This window comes from Phyllobates terribilis, unplaced genomic scaffold (assembly GCF_046119375.1).
Source record: "Phyllobates terribilis strain yellow unplaced genomic scaffold, ASM4611937v1 Scaffold_11__3_contigs__length_659146591, whole genome shotgun sequence".
NCBI classification, from domain to species: Eukaryota; Metazoa; Chordata; class Amphibia; order Anura; family Dendrobatidae; genus Phyllobates; species Phyllobates terribilis.
Window position 1 is genome coordinate 608,997,885 of NW_027362771.1, and position 18,314 is coordinate 609,016,198.

Genomic DNA, 18,314 nt, shown 5'->3' on the forward strand with positions numbered 1-18,314 from the left:
CTAAAGCTAACATGACCACTCATATGCAGTATTCATACGTATGACTTTTTCACATGTTCCTTTTCTTCTACAGCACAGTGAAGATCACTTGATGTTACATTTGCTTTCTTAGAGAACAGAGAAGCCAAATAGGAATTTAAAAGTTCAGTTTTCTCAACATCATTATTGACCACATTACCCTTTTCATCCTTTAAAAATCCTATAGCAACTTTGGCTTTTCTTTAACTTTTGACTTACTTCCAAAATCCTTTCTTATTGCTTTTGGTCTCTCTTGCAAGCCTCAATTCATTACTGGCTTTCGCTCTTCTAACACTAGCCCAGCTTTCCCTGCAGACAGCATTATATTCTTCTTTAGATATGAACCCTTCTTTCCATGTGATACTCATTTCTTTGTTCCTTTTTAGCAAGCTTTTAAGTTCAGTATTCAGCCATCCTGGTCTCAATAAATGCTTTCCATTCTTCCTTCTTTTCGGGATTGTTACTGATTGTGCAGTGAGAATTAAATTTAGCAAAATCTCCCATCCTTCCTTGACATTTCTTTCGTTTAGAACATCCTACCTTTCCTTCCTTTTTACTGAGTCCATTAAAAACTGCCTTTCTACAGTCCAATCTTAAAATCTCAGTTTTCGCAGGTTTTCCTCCTTTTGTAGTTCAAAATTATAGGATAGCATGATCGCTGCCTCCTAAGTTCTCAATCCCCTTTACATCCTCAACTGTTTCCTAAATTTTGGTAAAAATTAGATCCAAATACTTAATGGCAGTGGTGGGATTTGAACCCACGCCTCCAGAGAGACTGGAGCCTAAATCCAGCGCCGTAGACCGCTCAGCCACGCTACCTCTTACATATGTTTAATGTTATTTATATCAAAAGTTTGCTTTTGATGTAAGTCGCAGAAAATATTTTATATCCAATAATACAAAAAGACAAATGTTATTATGCAACAGCAACGTAATTATCAGGGAATTGTTTGTACATTGACTCTGGGGCACCAGTTTACAAAACATATGACTTGTATCCAGATATTTAACTAATCTTTCCTCTGTTGGCTCATCCGCTAATTTTTAGATATCACTGTATTAGGTGGTATAGATTACTTGCTATGATCTCCCATATATAGGACACTCAAACATGAAGGATTCCTACACCCCTGCCTGTATGTAACAGATAATCAGAAGCAGCAGCAAGGAAGACATTATACAGCAGTGCAGAGCAGTGTAGCTATGAATTCATCACTAGGGTGACTTACTGGAAAGCAGCAGAAGCAGCATGGCTCTGTTTATGTTTGCTAATCACTCTACTCATCCTGTATTGATAATCCTAAAAAGGCAGCAGGGATATGAGCTAGCAGTTAGACTTCTTTTGACCAAGATTGATTTTGGCAAATTTTGAGAATGGTTGATCATTGATTGAACTGACATGGATGTAACATAGATGGTAAATTATGTAGTTAATTCTGATGCCTAAAGCCAACATGACTATTCATATGCCGTATTCATACGTATGACTTGCTCACATGTTCCTTTTCTTCTACAGCACAATGAAGATCACTTGATGTTACATTTGCTTTCTTAGAGAACACAGAAGCAAAACAGGAATTTAAAAGTTCAGTCTTCTCAACATCATTATTGACCACTTTACCCTTTTCATACTTTAAAAATCCTATAGCATCTTTGGCTTTTCTTTAACTTTTGACTTACTTCCAAAATCCTTTCGTATTGCTTTTGGTCTCTCTTGCAAGCCTCACTTCATTACTGGCTTTAGCTCTTCTAACGCTAGCCCACCTTTCCCTGCAGACAGCATTATATTCTTCTTTAGATATGAACCCTTCTTTTCACTTGATATTCATTTCTTTGTTCCTTTTTAGCAAGCTTTTAAGTTCAGTATTCAGCCATCCTGGTCTCCATAAATGCTTTCCATTCTTCCTTCTTTTCGGGATTGTTACTGATTGTGCAGTGAGAATTTAAATTATCAAAACCTCCCATCCTTCCTGGACATTTCTTTCCTTTAGAACATTCTACCTTTCCTTCCATTTTACTGAGTCCATTAAAAACTGCCTTTCTACAGTCCAATCTTAAAATCTCAGTTTTCGCAGGTTTTCCACCTTTTGTAGTTCAAAAGTATAGGATAGAATTACCGCTGTCTCCTAAATTCTCAATCCCCTTTACTTCCTCAACTGTTTCCTAATTTTTGGTAAAAATTAGATCCAAATAAATAATGGCAGCGGTGGGATTTGAACCCACGCCTCCGGAGAGACTGGAACCTTAATCCAGCGCCATAGACCGCTCGGCCACGCTACCTCATATAGATGTTCAAACTTATTTAAATCAGAAATTTGCTAATGATATAAATTGCGGGAAACATTGTATAACTAATTAGACAAAAATACAAATGTTATTATGCATGAGCAATGCAGTTATCAGGGATTTGTTTGTACATTGACTCTGGGGCACCATTTTACAAAACATATGACTTGTATCCAGATATTTAACTAATCTTTCCTCTGTTGGCTCATCCACTAATTTTTAGATATCACTGAATTAGGTGGTATAGATTACTTGCTATGATCTCCCATATACAGGACCCTCAAACATGAAGGATTCCTACACCCCTGCCTGTACGTAACAGATAATCAGAAGCAGCAGCAAGGAAGACATTATACAGCAGTGCAGAGCAGTGTAACTATGAATTCATCACTAGGGTGACTTACTGGAAAGCAGCAGAAGCAGCATGGCTCTGTTTATGTTTGCTAATCACTCTGCTCATCCTGTATTGAAAATCCTAAAAAGGCAGCAGGGATATGAGCTAGCAGTTAGACTTCTTTTGACCAAGATTGATTTTGGCAAATTTTGAGAATGGTTGATCATTGATTGAACTGACATGGATGTAACATAGATGGTAAATTATGTAGTTAATTCTGATGCCTAAAGCCAACATGACTATTCATATGCCGTATTTATACGTATGACTTGCTCACATGTTCCTTTTCTTTTACAGCACAGTGAAGATCACTTGATGTTACATTTGCTTTCTTAGAGAACACAGAAGCAAAACAGGAATTTAAAAGTTCAGTCTTCTCAACATCATTATTGACCACTTTACCCTTTTCATCTTTTAAAAATCCTATAGCATCTTTGGCTTTTCTTTAACTTTTGACTTACTTCCAAAATCCTTTCTTATTGCTTTTGGTCTCTCTTGCAAGCCTCAATTCATTACTGGCTTTAGCTCTTCTAACTCTAGCCCAGCTTTCCCTGCAGACAGCATTATATTCTTCTTTAGATATGAACCCTTCTTTCCATTTGATACTCATTTCTTTGTTCCTTTTCAGCAAGCTTTTAAGTTCAGTATTCAGCCATCCTGGTCTCAATAAATGCTTTCCATTCTTCCTTCTTTTCGGGATTGTTACTGATTGTGCAGTGAGAATTTAATTTAGCAAAATCTCACATCTTTCCTGGACATTTCTTTCCTTTAGAACATCCTACCTTTCCTTACTTTTTACTGAGTCCATTAAAAACTGTCTTTCTACAGTCCAATCTTAAAATCTCAGTTTTTGCAGGTTTTCCTCCTTTTGTAGTTCAAAATTATAGAATACTATGATCGCTGCCTCCTAAGTTCTCAACCCCCTTTACTTCCTCAACCGTTTCCTAATTTTTGGTAAAAATTTGATCCAAATAAATAATGGCAGCGGTGGGATTTGAACCCACGACTCCAAAGAGACTGGAGCCTAAATCCAGCGCCTTAGACCGCTCGGCCATGCTACCTCTTGCATATGTTAAAAATTATTTATATCAGTAGTTTGCTTTGGATGTAAGTGGCAGAAAATATTTTATATCCAATATGACAAAAAGACAAATGTTATTATGCAACAGCAACGTAATTATCAGGGAATTGTTTATACATTGACTCTGGGGCACCATTTTACAAAACATATGACTTGTATCCAGATATTTAACTAATCTTTCCTCTGTTGGCTCATCCACTAATTTTTAGATATCACTGAATTAGGTGGTATAGATTACTTGCTATGATCTCCCATATACAGGACCCTCAAACATGAAGGATTCCTACACCCCTGCCTGTACATAACAGATAATCAGAAGCAGCAAGGAAGACATTATACAGCAGTGCAGAGCAGTGTAGCTATGAATCCATCACTAGGGTGACATACTGGAAAGCAGCAGAAGCAGCATGGCTCTGTTTATGTTTGCTAATCACTCTACTCATCCTGTATTGATAATCCTAAAAAGGCAGCAGGGATATGAGCTAGCAGTTAGACTTCTTTTGACCAAGATTGATTTTGGCACATTTTGAGAATGGTTGTTCATTGATTGAACTGACATGGATGTAACATAGATGGTAAATTATGTAATTAATTCTGATGCCTAAAGCCAACATGACTATTCACATGCCGTATTCATACGTATGACTTGCTCACATGTTCTTTTTCTTCTACAGCACAGTGAAGATCACTTGATGTTACATTTACTTTTTTAGAGAACACAGAAGCCAAATAGGAATTTAAAAGTTCAGTCTTCTCAACATCATTATTGACCACTTTACCCTTTTCATCTTTTAAAAATCCTATAGCATCTTTGGCTTTTCTTTAAATTTTGACTTACTTCTGTAACATACCTGGCGGCGTCCTTGCATGGTGGTCCATCTCCCACTGTGCAAGAGGGCGCACTTGATCTCCTGTCCAGAGTGTCTCTCTGGCTTCCCTCCATGCTGTCTGTTTGTGTCTGTTTCTGCTGCTTAAGGGCGGCGCCCGATCACTTCCTGCCTTTTGTACCTGCTGTGGGTCACACCCCTTGTGCGTCCTCAGCCTATTGCTGTCTGTCACTTGGTATATAGCTCAGCAGCTCCCTTCTATCCCTGCCTGAGCATAGTGTTTCCTTCAGTGTGTGCTTGCACTCTGAAGGTGCCAGGTCCCGTCTCTTGTCTCCTGCTTTTTGTATCAGTTCCCGTGTCTGAACTGAGTCCTGTATGTCTCCTGCTTTGCGGTATCAGCTCCCGTGTCTGAACTGAGTTCTGTATGTCTCCTGCTTCGCGGTATCAGCTCCCGTGTCTGAACTGAGTCCTTTCTGTGTATCTTGTCTGACCTGTCTGAACACGCTCCTAGCCTGTTCCTCCTGCCTTCTAGGGGCCGATTACCTAGACCCGTTCCTGTATCTTGTCTGACCTGTCTGAACACGCTCCTTGCCTGTTCGTTCCGCCTTCTAGTGGCCGATTTCCTAGACCCGCTCCTGTGTCTGGTCTGTCCTGTCTGAACACGCTCCTTGCCTGTTCGTTCCGCCTCTCTGGGGGCCGTATTCCCGGACCCGCTCCTGTATCCCTCTGCAGTGTCGGTCTTCTCCGTACACTCAGTTCCAGTCTGAACTCTCTCCTGTCCTTTACCTGTTTTGCCTCTATGTCCGTTCCCTTCCTTTTTCTGCAGAGTCTGAACTCGTACCTAACTCCTGCTTGTTGTCTCTGCAAGTACTGTGTGAGTATCTGGCTCTGTCTTTCCCTTCCTGTCTGTTCCGTGTGAACAGAGCCCTGTCCTCCCTGCTCAGCCTTGTCTGCACTCTAGCTGTGCTTGCCTGTAACCCTCTGCCTGTATTGCTCCTGAGTCCCGGTGTGTACTGGGTCCTATCCCGCCTGTGTTCCTACCTGCTAGTGCCTCCCTGTCTGCACTCTAGCTGTGCTTGCCTTTACCCCCCTGCCTGCATACCCGCCTGCCTGCATACCAGTCGTGCCTGCCTATACCCTCCAGTCTGTGTGCCAGCCTACCAGCCTGTTCCTGTATTCCCCTGTGTGGGTCAACAGCCGTGTCCGGGGTCTGTCCTGGAGAAGCACCTGGTCCCTCTGCTCGGTTCCTCCTTGGTGCACTGGCGTCGTATGCCGTCGTGTGACCCTGGTCGGATCGGGTGAATACTTAGTCACGCCCCTCCAGGCATTCACTCTCCGGCACGGTCCAGTGGAATCACTACCAATCACACGCACACGCCGCTTAGCCCGGGCGTGTGCATAACAGCATAACAACTTCCAAAATCCTTTCTTATTGCTTTTGGTCTCTCTTGCAAGCCTCAATTCATTACTGGCTTTAGCTCTTCTAATGCTAGCCCAGCTTTCCCTGCAGACAGCATTATATTCTTCTTTCCATTTGATATTCATTTCTTTGTTCCTTTTTAGCAAGCTTTTCAGTTCAGTATTCAGCCATCCTGGTCTCCATAAATGCTTTCCATTCTTCCTTCTTTTTGGGATTGTTACTGATTGTGCAGTGAGAATTTAATTTAGCAAAATCTCCCATCCTTCCTGGACATTTCTTTCCTTTAGAACATCCTACTTTTCCTTCCTTTTTACTGAGTCCATTAAAAACTGCCTTTCTACAGTCCAATCTTAAAATCTCAGTTTTCGCAGGTTTTCCACCTTTTGTAGTTCAAAAGTATAGGATAGAATTACCGCTGTCTCCTAAATTCTCAATCCCCTTTACTTCCTCAACTGTTTCCTAATTTTTGGTAAAATTTAGATCCAAATAAATAATGGCAGCGGTGGGATTTGAACCCACGCATCCAGAGAGACTGGAGCCTTAATCCAGCGCCTTAGACCGCTCGGCCACGCTACCTCATACGGATGTTCAAACTTATTTAAATCAGATACTTGCTAATGATATAAGTGGCAGAAAACATTGTATATCTAATTAGACAAAAATACAAATGTTATTATGCATGAGCAACGTAATTATTAGGGATTTGTTTGTACATTGACTCTGGGGCACCATTTTGCAAAACATATGACTTGTATCCAGATATTTAACTAATCTTTCCTCTGTTGGCTCAATTGCTAATTTTTAGATATCACTGAATAAGGTGGTATAGATTACTTGCTATGATCTCCCACATACAGGACACTCAAACATGAAGGATTCCTACACCCCTGCCTGTACGTAACAGATAATCAGAAGCAGCAGCAAGGAAGACATTATACAGCAGTGCAGAGCAGTGTAGCTATGAATCCATCACTTGGGTGACTTACTGGAAAGCAGCAGAAGCAGCATGGCTCTGTTTATGTTTGCTAATCACTCTGCTCATCCTGTATTGATAATCCTAAAAAGGCAGCAGGGATATGAGCTAGCAGTTAGACTTCATTTGACCAAGATTGATATTGGCAAATTTTGAGAATCGTTGATCATTGATTGAACTGACATCGATGTAACATAGATGGTAAATTATGTAATTAATTCTGATGCCTAAAGCCAACATGACTATTCATATGCCGTATTGTTATGTATGACTTGCTCACATATTCCTTTTCTTCTACAGCACAGTGAAGATCACTTGATGTTACATTTGCTTTCTTAGAGAACAAAGAAGCAAAACAGGAATTTAAAAGTTCAGTCTTCTCAACATCATTATTGACCACTTTACCCTTTTCATCCTTTAAAAATCCTACAGCATCTTTGGCTTTTCTTTAACTTTTGACTTACTTCCAAAATCCTTTCTTATTGCTTTTGGTCTCTCTTGCAAGCCTCACTTCATTAATGGCTTTAACTCTTCTAACGCTAGCCCACCTTTCCCAGCTGACAGCATTATATTCTTCTTTAGATATGAACACTTCTTTTCATTTGATATTCATTTCTTTGTTCCTTTTTAGCAGGCTTTTAAGTTCAGTATTCAGCCATCCTGGTCTCCATAAATGCTTTCCATTCTTTCTTCTTTTTGGGATTGTTACTGATTGTGCAGTGAGAATTTAATTTAGCAAAATCTCCCATCCTTCCTGGACATTTCTTTCCTTAAGAACATCCTACTTTTCCTTCCTTTTTACTGATTCCATTAAAAACTGCCTTTCTACAGTCCAATCTTAAAATCTCAGTTTTCGCAGGTTTTCCACCTTTTGTAGTTCAAAAGTATAGGATAAAATTACCGCTGCCTCCTAAATTATCAACCCCCTATACTTCCTCAACTGTTTCCTAATTTTTGGTAAAAATTAGATCCAAATAAATAATGGCAGCGGTGGGATTTGAAACGCCTCCAGAGAGACTGGAGCCTTAATCCAGCGCCTTAGACCGCTCAGCCACGCTACCTCATACATATGTTCATACTTATTTAAATCAGAAATTTGCTAATGATATAAGTTGCAGAAAACATTGTATAACTAATTAGACAAAAATACAAATGTTATTATGCATGAGCAACGCAGTTATCAGGGATTTGTTTGTACATTGACTCTGGGGCACCATTTTACAAAACATATGACTTGTATCCAGATATTTAACTAATCTTTCCTCTGTTGGCTCAACCGCTAATTTTTAGATATCACTGAATTAGGTGGTATAGATTACTTGCTATGATCTCCCACATACAGGACACTGAAAAATGAAGGATTCCTACACCCCTGCCTGTACATAACAGATAATCAGAAGCAGCAGCAAGGAAGACATTATACAGCAGTGCAGAGCAGTGTAGCAATGAGTTCGTCACTAGGGTGACATACTGGAAAGCAGCAGAAGCAGCATGGCTCTGTTTATGTTTGCTAATCACTCTGCTCATCCTGTATTGATAATCCTAAAAAGGCAGCAGGGATATGAGCTAGCAGTTAGACTTCATTTGACCAAGATTGATTTTTTCAAATTTTGAGAATCGTTGATCATTGATTGAACTGACATCGATGTAACATAGATGGTAAATTATGTAATTAATTCTGATGCCTAAAGCCAACATGACTATTCATATGCCGTATTCTTATGTATGACTTGCTCACATGTTCCTTTTCTTCTACAGCACAGTGAAGATCACTTGATGTTACATTTGCTTTCTTAGAGAACACAGAAGCAAAACAGGAATTTAAAAGTTCAGTCTTCTCAACATCATTATTGACCACTTTACCCTTTTCATCCTTTAAAAATCCGATAGCATCTTTTGCTTTTCTTTAACTTTTGACTTACTTCCAAAATCCTTTCTTATTGCTTTTGGTCTCTCTTGCAAGCCTCACTTCATTACTGGCTTTAGCTATTCTAACGCTAGCCCACCTTTCCCTGCAGACAGCATTATATTCTTCTTTAGATATGAACCCTTCTTTTCATTTGATATTCATTTCTTTTTTCCTTTTTAGCAGGCTTTTAAGTTCAGTATTCAGCCATCCTGGTCTCCATAAATGCTTTCCATTCTTCCTTCTTTTTGGGATTGTTACTGATTGTGCAGTGAGAATTTAATTTAGCAAAATCTCCCATCCTTCCTGGACATTTCTTTCCTTTAGAACATCCTACTTTTCCTTCCTTTTTACTGAGTCCATTAAAAACTGCCTTTCTACAGTCCAATCTTAAAATCTCAGTTTTCGCAGGTTTTCCACCTTTTGTAGTTCAAAAGTATAGGATAAAATTACTGCTGCCTCCTAAATTCTCAACCCCCTATACTTCCTCAACTGTTTCCAAATTTTTAGTAAAAATTAGATCCAAATAAATAATGGCAGCAGTGAGGTTTGAACCCACGCCTCCAGAGAAACTGGAGCCTTAATCCAGTGCCTTAGACCGCTCGGCCACACTACCTCATACGGATGTTCAAACTTATTTAAATCAGAAATTTGCTAATGATATAAGTTGCGGAAAACATTGTATAACTAATTAGACAAAAATACAAATGTTATTATGCATGAGCAACGCAGTTATCAGGGATTTGTTTGTACATTGACTCTGGGGCACCATTTTACAAAACATATGACTTGTATCCAAATATTTAACTAATCTTTCCTCTGTTGGCTCATCCGCTAATTTTTAGATATCACTGAATTAGTTGGTGTAGATTACTTGCTATGATCTCCCATATACAGGACCCTCAAACATGAAGGATTCCTACACCCCTGCCTGTACGTAACAGATAATCAGAAGCAGCAGCAAGGAAGACATTATACAGCAGTGCAGAGCAGTGTAGCTATGAGTTCATCAATAGGGTGACTTACTGGATAGCAGCAGAAGCAGCATGGCACTGTTTATGTTTGCTAATCACTCTACTCATCCTGTATTGATAATCCTAAAAAGGCAGCAGGGATATGAGCTAGCAGTTAGACTTCTTTTGACCAAGATTGATTTTGGCAAATTTTGAGAATGGTTGATCATTGATTGAACTGACATGGATGTAACATAGATGGTAAATTATGTAGTTAATTCTGATGCCTAAAGCCAACATGACTATTCATATGCCGTATTCATACGTATGACTTGCTCACATGTTCCTTTTCTTCCACAGCACAATGAAGATCACTTGATGTTACATTTGCATTCTTAGAGAACACAGAAGCAAAACAGGAATCTAAAAGTTCAGTCTTCTCAACATCATTATTGACCACTTTACCCTTTTCATCCTTTAAAAATCCTATAGCATCTTTGGCTTTTCTTTAACTTTTGACTTACTTCCAAAATCCTTTCTTATTGCTTTTGGTCTCTCTTGCAAGCCTCACTTCATTACTGGCTTTAGCTCTTCTAACGCTAGCCCACCTTTCCCTGCAGACAGCATTATATTCTTCTTTAGATATGAACCCTTCTTTTCATTTGATATTCATTTCTTTGTTCCTTTTTAGCAAGCTTTTAAGTTCAGTATTCAGCCATCCTGGTCTCCATAAATGCTTTCCATTCTTCCTTCTTTTCGGGATTGTTACTGATTGTGCAGTGAGAATTTAATTTAGCAAAATCTCCCATCCTTCCTGGACATTTCTTTCCTTTAGAACATCCTACTTTTCCTTCCTTTTTACTGAGTCCATTAAAAACTGCCTTTCTACAGTCCAATCTTAAAATCTCAGTTTTCGCAGGTTTTCCACCTTTTGTAGTTCAAAAGTATAGGATAGAATTACCGCTGTCTCCTAAATTCTCAAACCCCTTTACTTCCTCAACTGTTTCCTAATTTTTGGTAAAAATTTGATCCAAATAAATAATGGCAGTGGTGGGATTTAAACCCACGCCTACAGAGAGGCTGGAGCCTTACTCCAGAGCCTTAGACCGCTCGGCCACGCTACCTCATATGGATTATAATCTTATTTAAATAAGATATTTACTAATGATATAAGTGGCAGAAGACATTATATATCTAATTAGACAAAAATACAAATGTTATTATGCATGAGCAATGTAATTATCAGGGATTTGTTTGTACATTGACTCTGGGGCACCATTTTGCAAAACATATGACTTGTATCCAGATATTTTACTAATCTTTCCTCTGTTGGCTCAACCGCTAATTTTTAGATATCACTGAATTAGGTGGTATAGATTACTTCCTATGATCTCCCACATACAGGACACTCAAACATGAAGGATTCCTACACCCCTGCCTGTACGTAACAGATAATCAGAAGCAGCAGCAAGGAAGACATTATACAGCAGTGCAGAGCAGTGTAGCTATGAATCCATCACTAGGGTGACTTACTGGAAAGCAGCAGAAGCAGCATGGCTCTGTTTATGTTTGCTAATCACTCTGCTCATCCTGTATTGATAATCCTAAAAAGGCAGCAGGGATATGAGCTAGCAGTTAGACTTCATTTGACCAAGATTGATTTTGGCAAATTTTGAGAATCGTTGATCATTGATTGAACTGACATCGATGTAACATAGATGGTAAATTATGTAATTAATTCTGATGCCTAAAGCCAACATGACTATTCATATGCCGTATTGTTATGTAGGACTTGCTCACATGTTCCTTTTCTTCTACAGCACAGTGAAGATCACTTGATGTTACATTTGCTTTCTTAGAGAACACAGAAGCAAAACAGGAATTTAAAAGTTCAGTCTTCTCAACATCATTATTGACCACTTTACCCTTTTCATCCTTTAAAAATTCTATAGCATCTTTGGCTTTTCTTTAACTTTTGACTTACTTCCAAAATCCTTTCTTATTGCTTTTGGTCTGTCTTGCAAGCCTCACTTCATTACTGGCTTTAGCTCTTCTAACGCTAGCCCACCTTTCCCTGCAGACAGCATTATATTCTTCTTTAGATATGAACCCTTCTTTTCATTTGATATTCATTTCTTTGTTCCTTTTTAGCAAGCTTTTAAGTTCAGTATTCAGCCATCCTGGTCTCCATAAATGCTTTCCATTCTTCCTTCTTTTTGGGATTGTTACTGATTGTGCAGTGAGAATTTAATTTAGCAAAATCTCCCATCCTTCCTGGACATTTCTTTCCTTTAGAACATCCTAATTTTCCTTCCTTTTTACTGAGTCCATTAAAAACTGCCTTTCTACAGTCCAATCTTAAAATCTCAGTTTTCGCAGGTTTTCCACCTTTTGTAGTTCAAAAGTATAGGATAAAATTACCGCTGCCTCCTAAATTCTCAACCCCCTATACTTCCTCAACTGTTTCCAAATTTTTAGTAAAAATTAGATCCAAATAAATAATGGCAGCGGTGAGATTTGAACCCACGACTCCAGAGAGACTGGAGCCTTAATTCAGTGCCTTAGACCGCTCGGCCACACTACCTCATACGGATGTTCAAACTTATTTAAATCAGAAATTTGCTAATAATATAAGTTGCGGAAAACATTGTATAACTAATTAGACAAAAATACAAATGTTATTATGCATGAGCAACGCAGTTATCAGGGATTTGTTTGTACATTGACTCTGGGGCACCATTTTACAAAACATATGACTTGTATCCAAATATTTAACTAATCTTTCCTCTATTGGCTCATCCGCTAATTTTTAGATATCACTGAATTAGGTGGTATAGATTACTTGCTATGATCTCCCATAAACAGGACCCACAAACATGAATTATTCCTACACCCCTGCCTGTACGTAACAGATAATCAGAAGCAGCAGCAAGGAAGACATTATACAGCAGTGCAGAGCAGTGTAGCTATGAATCCATCACTAGGGTGACTTACTGGAAAGCAGCAGAAGCAGCATGGCTCTGTTTATGTTTGCTAATCACTCTACTCATCCTGTATTGATAATCCTAAAAAGGCAGCAGGGATATGAGCTAGCAGTTAGACTTCTTTTGACCAAGATTGATTTTGGCACATTTTGAGAATCGTTGATCATTGATTGAACTCACATCGATGTAACATAGATGGTAAATTATGTAAGTAATTCTGATGCCTAAAGCCAACATGACTATTCATATGCCGTATTCTTATGTATGACTTGCTCACATGTTCCTTTTCTTCTACAGCACAGTGAAGATCACTTGATGTTACATTTGCTTTCTTAGAGAACACAGAAGCAAAACAGGAATTTAAAAGTTCAGTCTTCTCAACATCATTATTGACCACTTTACCCTTTTCATCCTTTAAAAATCCGATAGCATCTTTGGCTTTTCTTTAACTTTTGACTTACTTCCAAAATCCTTTCTTATTGCTTTTGGTCTCTCTTGCAAGCCGCACTTCATTACTGGCTTTAGCTCTTCTAATGCTAGCCCAGCTTTCCCTGCAGACAGCATTATATTCTTTAGATATGAACCCTTCTTTTCATTTGATATTCATTTCTTTGTTCCTTTTTAGCAAGCTTTTAAGTTCAGTATTTAGCCATCCTGGTCTCCATAAATGCTTCCTTCTTTTCGGGATTGTTACTGATTGTGCAGTGAGAATTTAATTTAGCAAAATCTCCCATCCTTCCTGGACATTTCTTTCCTTTATAACATTCTACCTTTCCTTCCTTTTTACTGAGTCCATTAAAAACTGCCTTTCTACAGTCCAATCTTAAAATCTTAGTTTTCACAGGTTTTCCACCTTTTGTAGTACAAAAGTATAGGATAGAATTAACGCTGCCTCCTAAATTCTCAATCCCCTTTACTTCCTCAACTGTTTTCTAATTTTTGGTAAAAATTAGATCCAAATTAATAATGGCAGCGGTGGGATTTGAACCCACGCCTCCAGAGAGACTGGAGCCTTAATCCAGCGCCTTAGACCGCTCGGCCACGCTACCTCATACGAATGTTCAATCTTATTTAAATCAGAAATTTGCTAATGATATAAGTTGCGTAAAACATTGTATAACTAATTAGACAAAAATACAAATGTTATTATGCATGAGCAACATAGTTATCAGGGATTTGTTTGTACATTGACTTTGGGGCACCATTTTACAAAACATATGACTTGTATCCATATATTTAACTAATCTTTCTTCTGTTGGCTCATCTGCTAATTTTTAGATATCTCTGTATCAGGTGGTATAGACTACTTGCTATGATCTCCCATATACAGGACACTCAAACATGAAGGATTCCTACACCCCTGCCTGTACGTAACAGATAATCAGAAGCAGCAGCAAGGAAGACATTATACAGCAGTGCAGAGCAATGTAGCTATGAGTTCATCACTAGGGTGACTTATTGGAAAGCAGCAGAAGCAGCATGGCTCTGTGTATGTTTGCTAATCACTCTGCTCATCCTGTATTGATAACCCTAAAAAAGGCTGCAGGGATATGAGCTAGCAGTTAGACTTCATTTCACCAAGATTGATTTTGACAAATTTTGAGAATGGTTGATCATTGATTGAACTGACATGGATGTAACATAGATGGTAAATTATGTAATTAATTCTGATGCCTAAAGCTAACATGACCACTCATATGCAGTATTCATACGTATGACTTTTTCACATGTTCCTTTTCTTCTACAGCACAGTGAAGATCACTTGATGTTACATTTGTTTTCTTAGAGAATAGAGAAGCCAAATAGGAATTTAAAAGTTCAGTCTTCTCAATATCATTATTGACCACATTACCCTTTTCAACTTTTAAAAATCCTATAGCATCTTTGGCTTTTCTTTAACTTTTGACTTACTTCCACAATCCTTTCTTATTGCTTTTGGTCTCTCTTGCAAGCCTCAATTCATTACTGGCTTTAGCTCTTCTAACGCTAGCCCAGCTTTCCCTGCAGAAAGCATTATATTCTTCTTTCCATTTGATATTCATTTCTTTGTTCCTTTTTAGCAAGCTTTTCAGTTCAGTATTCAGCCATCCTGGTCTCCATATATGCTTTCAATTCTTCCTTCTTTTCGGGATTGTTACTGATTGTGCTGTGAGAATTTAATTTAGCAAAACCTCCCATCCTTCCTGGACATTACTTTCCTTTAGAACATCCTACCTTTCCTTCCTTTTTACTGAGTCCATTAAAAACTGCCTTTCTACAGTCCAATCTTAAAATCTCAGTTTTGCAGGTTTTCCTCCTTTTGTAGTTCTAAAGTATAGGATAGAATTACCGCTGCCTCCTAAAATCTCTATCCCCTTTACTTCCTCAACTGTTTCCTAATTTTTAGTAAAAATTAGATCCAAATAAATGATGGCGGCGGTGGGATTTGAACCCATGCCTCCAGAGAGACTGAAGCCTAAATCCAGCACCTTAGACTGCTCGGCCACGCTGCCTCTTACATATGTTTAATGTTATTTATATCAAAAGTTTGCTTTTGATGTAAGTGGCAGAAAATATTTTATATCCTATAATACAAAAAGACAAATGTTATTATGCAACAGCAACGTAATTATTAGGGAATTGTTTGTGCATTGACTCTGGGGCACCATTTTACAAAACATATGACTTGTATCCAGATATTTAACTAATCTTTCCTCTGTTGGCTCATCCGCTAATTATTAGATATCACTGAATTAGGTGGTATAGATTACTTGCTATGATCTCCCATATACAGGACCCTCAAATATGAAGGATTCCTACACCCCTGCCTGTACATAACAGATAATAAGAAGCAGAAGCAAGGAAGACATTATACAGCAGTGCAGAGCAGTGTAGCTATGAGTTCATCAATAGGGTGACTTACTGGATAGCAGCAGAAGCAGCATGGCACTGTTTATGTTTGCTAATCACTCTACTCATCCTGTATTGATAATCCTAAAAAGGCAGCAGGGATATGAGCTAGCAGTTAGACTTCTTTTGACCAAGATTGATTTTGGCAAATTTTGAGAATGGTTGATCATTGATTGAACTGACATGGATGTAACATAGATGGTAAATTATGTAGTTAATTCTGATGCCTAAAGCCAACATGACTATTCATATGCCGTATTCATACGTATGACTTGCTCACATGTTCCTTTTCTTCTACAGCACAGTGAAGATCACTTGATGTTACATTTACTTTCTTAGAGAACACAGAAGCCAAATAGGAATTTAAAAGTTCAGTCTTCTCAACATCATTATTGACCACATTACCCTTTTCATCTTTGAAAAATCCTATAGCATCTTTGGCTTTTCTTTAACTTTTGACTTACTTCCAAAATCCTTTCTTATTGCTTTTGGTCTCTCTTGCAAGCCTCAATTGATTACTGGCTTTAGCTCTTCTAACACTAGCCCAGCTTTCCCTGCAGACAGCATTATATTCTTCTTTAGATATGAACCCTTCTTTCCATTTGATACTCATTTCTTTGTTCCTTTTCAGCAAGCTTTTAAGTTCAGTATTCAGCCATCCTGGTCTCAATAAATGCTTTCCATTCTTCCTTCTTTTCGGGATTGTTACTGATTGTGCAGTGAGAATTTAATTTAGCAAAATCTCCCATCTTTCCTGGACATTTCTTTCCTTTAGAACATCCTACCTTTCCTTACTTTTTACTGAGTTCATTAAAAACTGTCTTTCTACAGTCCAATCTTAAAATCTCAGTTTTCGCAGGTTTTCCTCCTTTTGTAGTTCAAAATTATAGAATACTATGATCGCTGCCTCCTAAGTTCTCAACCCCCTTTACTTCCTCAACCGTTTCCTAATTTTTGGTAAAAATTTGATCCAAATAAATAATGGCAGCAGTGGGATTTGAACCCACGACTCCAGAGAGACTGGAGCCTAAATCCAGCGCCTTAGACCGCTCGGCCACGATACCTCATACGGATGTTCAAACTTATCTAAATCAGATATTTGCTAATGATATAAGTGGCAGAAAACATTGTATATCTAATTAGACAAAAATACAAATGTTATTATGCATGAGCAATGTAATTATTAGGGATTTGTTTGTACATTGACTCTGGGGCACCATTTTGCAAAACATATGACTTGTATCCAGATATTTAACTAATCTTTCCTCTGTTGGCTCAATTGCTAATTTTTAGATATCACTGAATTAGGTGGTATAGATTACTTGCTATGATCTCCCACATACAGGACACTCATACATGAAGGATTCCTACACCACTGCCTGTACGTAACAGATAATCAGAAGCAGCAGCAAGGTAGACATTATACAGCAGTGCAGAGCAGTGTAGCTATGAATCCATCACTTGGGTGACTTACTGGAAAGCAGCAGAAGCAGCATGGCTCTGTTTATGTTTGCTAATCACTCTACTCATCCTGTATTGATAATCCTAAAAGGCAGCAGGGATATGAGCTAGCAGTTAGACTTCTTTTGACCAAGATTGATTTTGGCAAATTTTGAGAATGGTTGATCATTGATTGAACTGACATGGATGTAACATAGATGGTAAATGATGTAATTAATTCTGATGCCTAAAGCCAACATGACTATTCACATGCCGTATTCATACGTATGACTTGCTCACATGTTCCTTTTCTTCTACAGTACAGTGAAGATCACTTGATGTTACATTTACTTTCTTAGAGAACACAGAAGCCAAATAGGAATTTAAAAGTTCAGTCTTCTCAACATCATTATTGACCACTTTACCCTTTTCATCTTTTAAAAATCCTATAGCATCTTTGGCTTTTCTTTAACTTTTGACTTACTTCCAAAATCCTTTCTTATTGCTTTTAGTCTCTCTTGCAAGCCTCAATTCATTACTGGCTTTAGCTCTTCTAACGCTAGCCCGACTTTCCCTGCAGACAGCATTATATTCTTCTTTCCATTTGATATTCATTTCTTTGTTCCTTTTTAGCAAGCTTTTCAGTTCAGTATTCAGCCATCCTGGTCTCCATATATGCTTTCAATTCTTCCTTCTTTTCGGGATTGTTACTGATTGTGCTGTGAGAATTTAATTTAGCAAAATCTCCCATCCTTCCTGGACATTACTTTCCTTTAGAACATCCTACCTTTCCTTCCTTTTTACTGAGTCCATTAAAAACTGCTTTTCTACAGTCCAATCTTAAAATCTCAGTTTTCGCAGGTTTTCCTCCATTGTAGTTCAAAATTATAGAATACTATGATCGCTGCCTCCTAAGTTCTCAACCCCCTTTACTTCCTCAACCGTTTCCTAATTTTTGGTAAAAATTTGATCCAAATAAATAATGGCAGCGGTGGGATTTGAACCCACGACTCCAGAGAGACTGAAGCCTAAATCCAGCACCTTAGACCACTCTGCCACGCAACCTCTTACATATGTTTAAAGTTATTTATATCAGTTGTTTGCTTTTGATGTAAGTGGCAGAAAATATTTTATATCCAATAT

General features: G+C 38.3%; 8 non-coding genes across 8 annotated transcripts; all 8 read right to left on the reverse strand.

The window, feature by feature from the left end:
* Positions 1-755: 755 nt before the first annotated feature.
* On the reverse strand, positions 756-837 carry TRNAL-UAG (transfer RNA leucine (anticodon UAG)). Its single transcript has one exon. It is a non-coding gene; the product is annotated as a tRNA-Leu (tRNA).
* A 1,379-nt stretch (positions 838-2,216) lies between these two features.
* TRNAL-AAG (transfer RNA leucine (anticodon AAG)) lies at positions 2,217-2,298 on the reverse strand. Its single transcript has one exon. It is a non-coding gene; the product is annotated as a tRNA-Leu (tRNA).
* Positions 2,299-3,677: 1,379 nt separating this feature from the next.
* On the reverse strand, positions 3,678-3,759 carry TRNAL-UAG (transfer RNA leucine (anticodon UAG)). The gene has a single exon. It is a non-coding gene; the product is annotated as a tRNA-Leu (tRNA).
* A 2,761-nt stretch (positions 3,760-6,520) lies between these two features.
* On the reverse strand, positions 6,521-6,602 carry TRNAL-AAG (transfer RNA leucine (anticodon AAG)). The gene has a single exon. It is a non-coding gene; the product is annotated as a tRNA-Leu (tRNA).
* A 2,837-nt stretch (positions 6,603-9,439) lies between these two features.
* On the reverse strand, positions 9,440-9,521 carry TRNAL-AAG (transfer RNA leucine (anticodon AAG)). Its single transcript has one exon. It is a non-coding gene; the product is annotated as a tRNA-Leu (tRNA).
* A 4,288-nt stretch (positions 9,522-13,809) lies between these two features.
* On the reverse strand, positions 13,810-13,891 carry TRNAL-AAG (transfer RNA leucine (anticodon AAG)). Its single transcript has one exon. It is a non-coding gene; the product is annotated as a tRNA-Leu (tRNA).
* A 1,361-nt stretch (positions 13,892-15,252) lies between these two features.
* On the reverse strand, positions 15,253-15,334 carry TRNAL-UAG (transfer RNA leucine (anticodon UAG)). The gene has a single exon. It is a non-coding gene; the product is annotated as a tRNA-Leu (tRNA).
* Positions 15,335-16,713: 1,379 nt separating this feature from the next.
* TRNAL-UAG (transfer RNA leucine (anticodon UAG)) lies at positions 16,714-16,795 on the reverse strand. Its single transcript has one exon. It is a non-coding gene; the product is annotated as a tRNA-Leu (tRNA).
* Between the last annotated feature and the right edge of the window lie 1,519 nt (positions 16,796-18,314).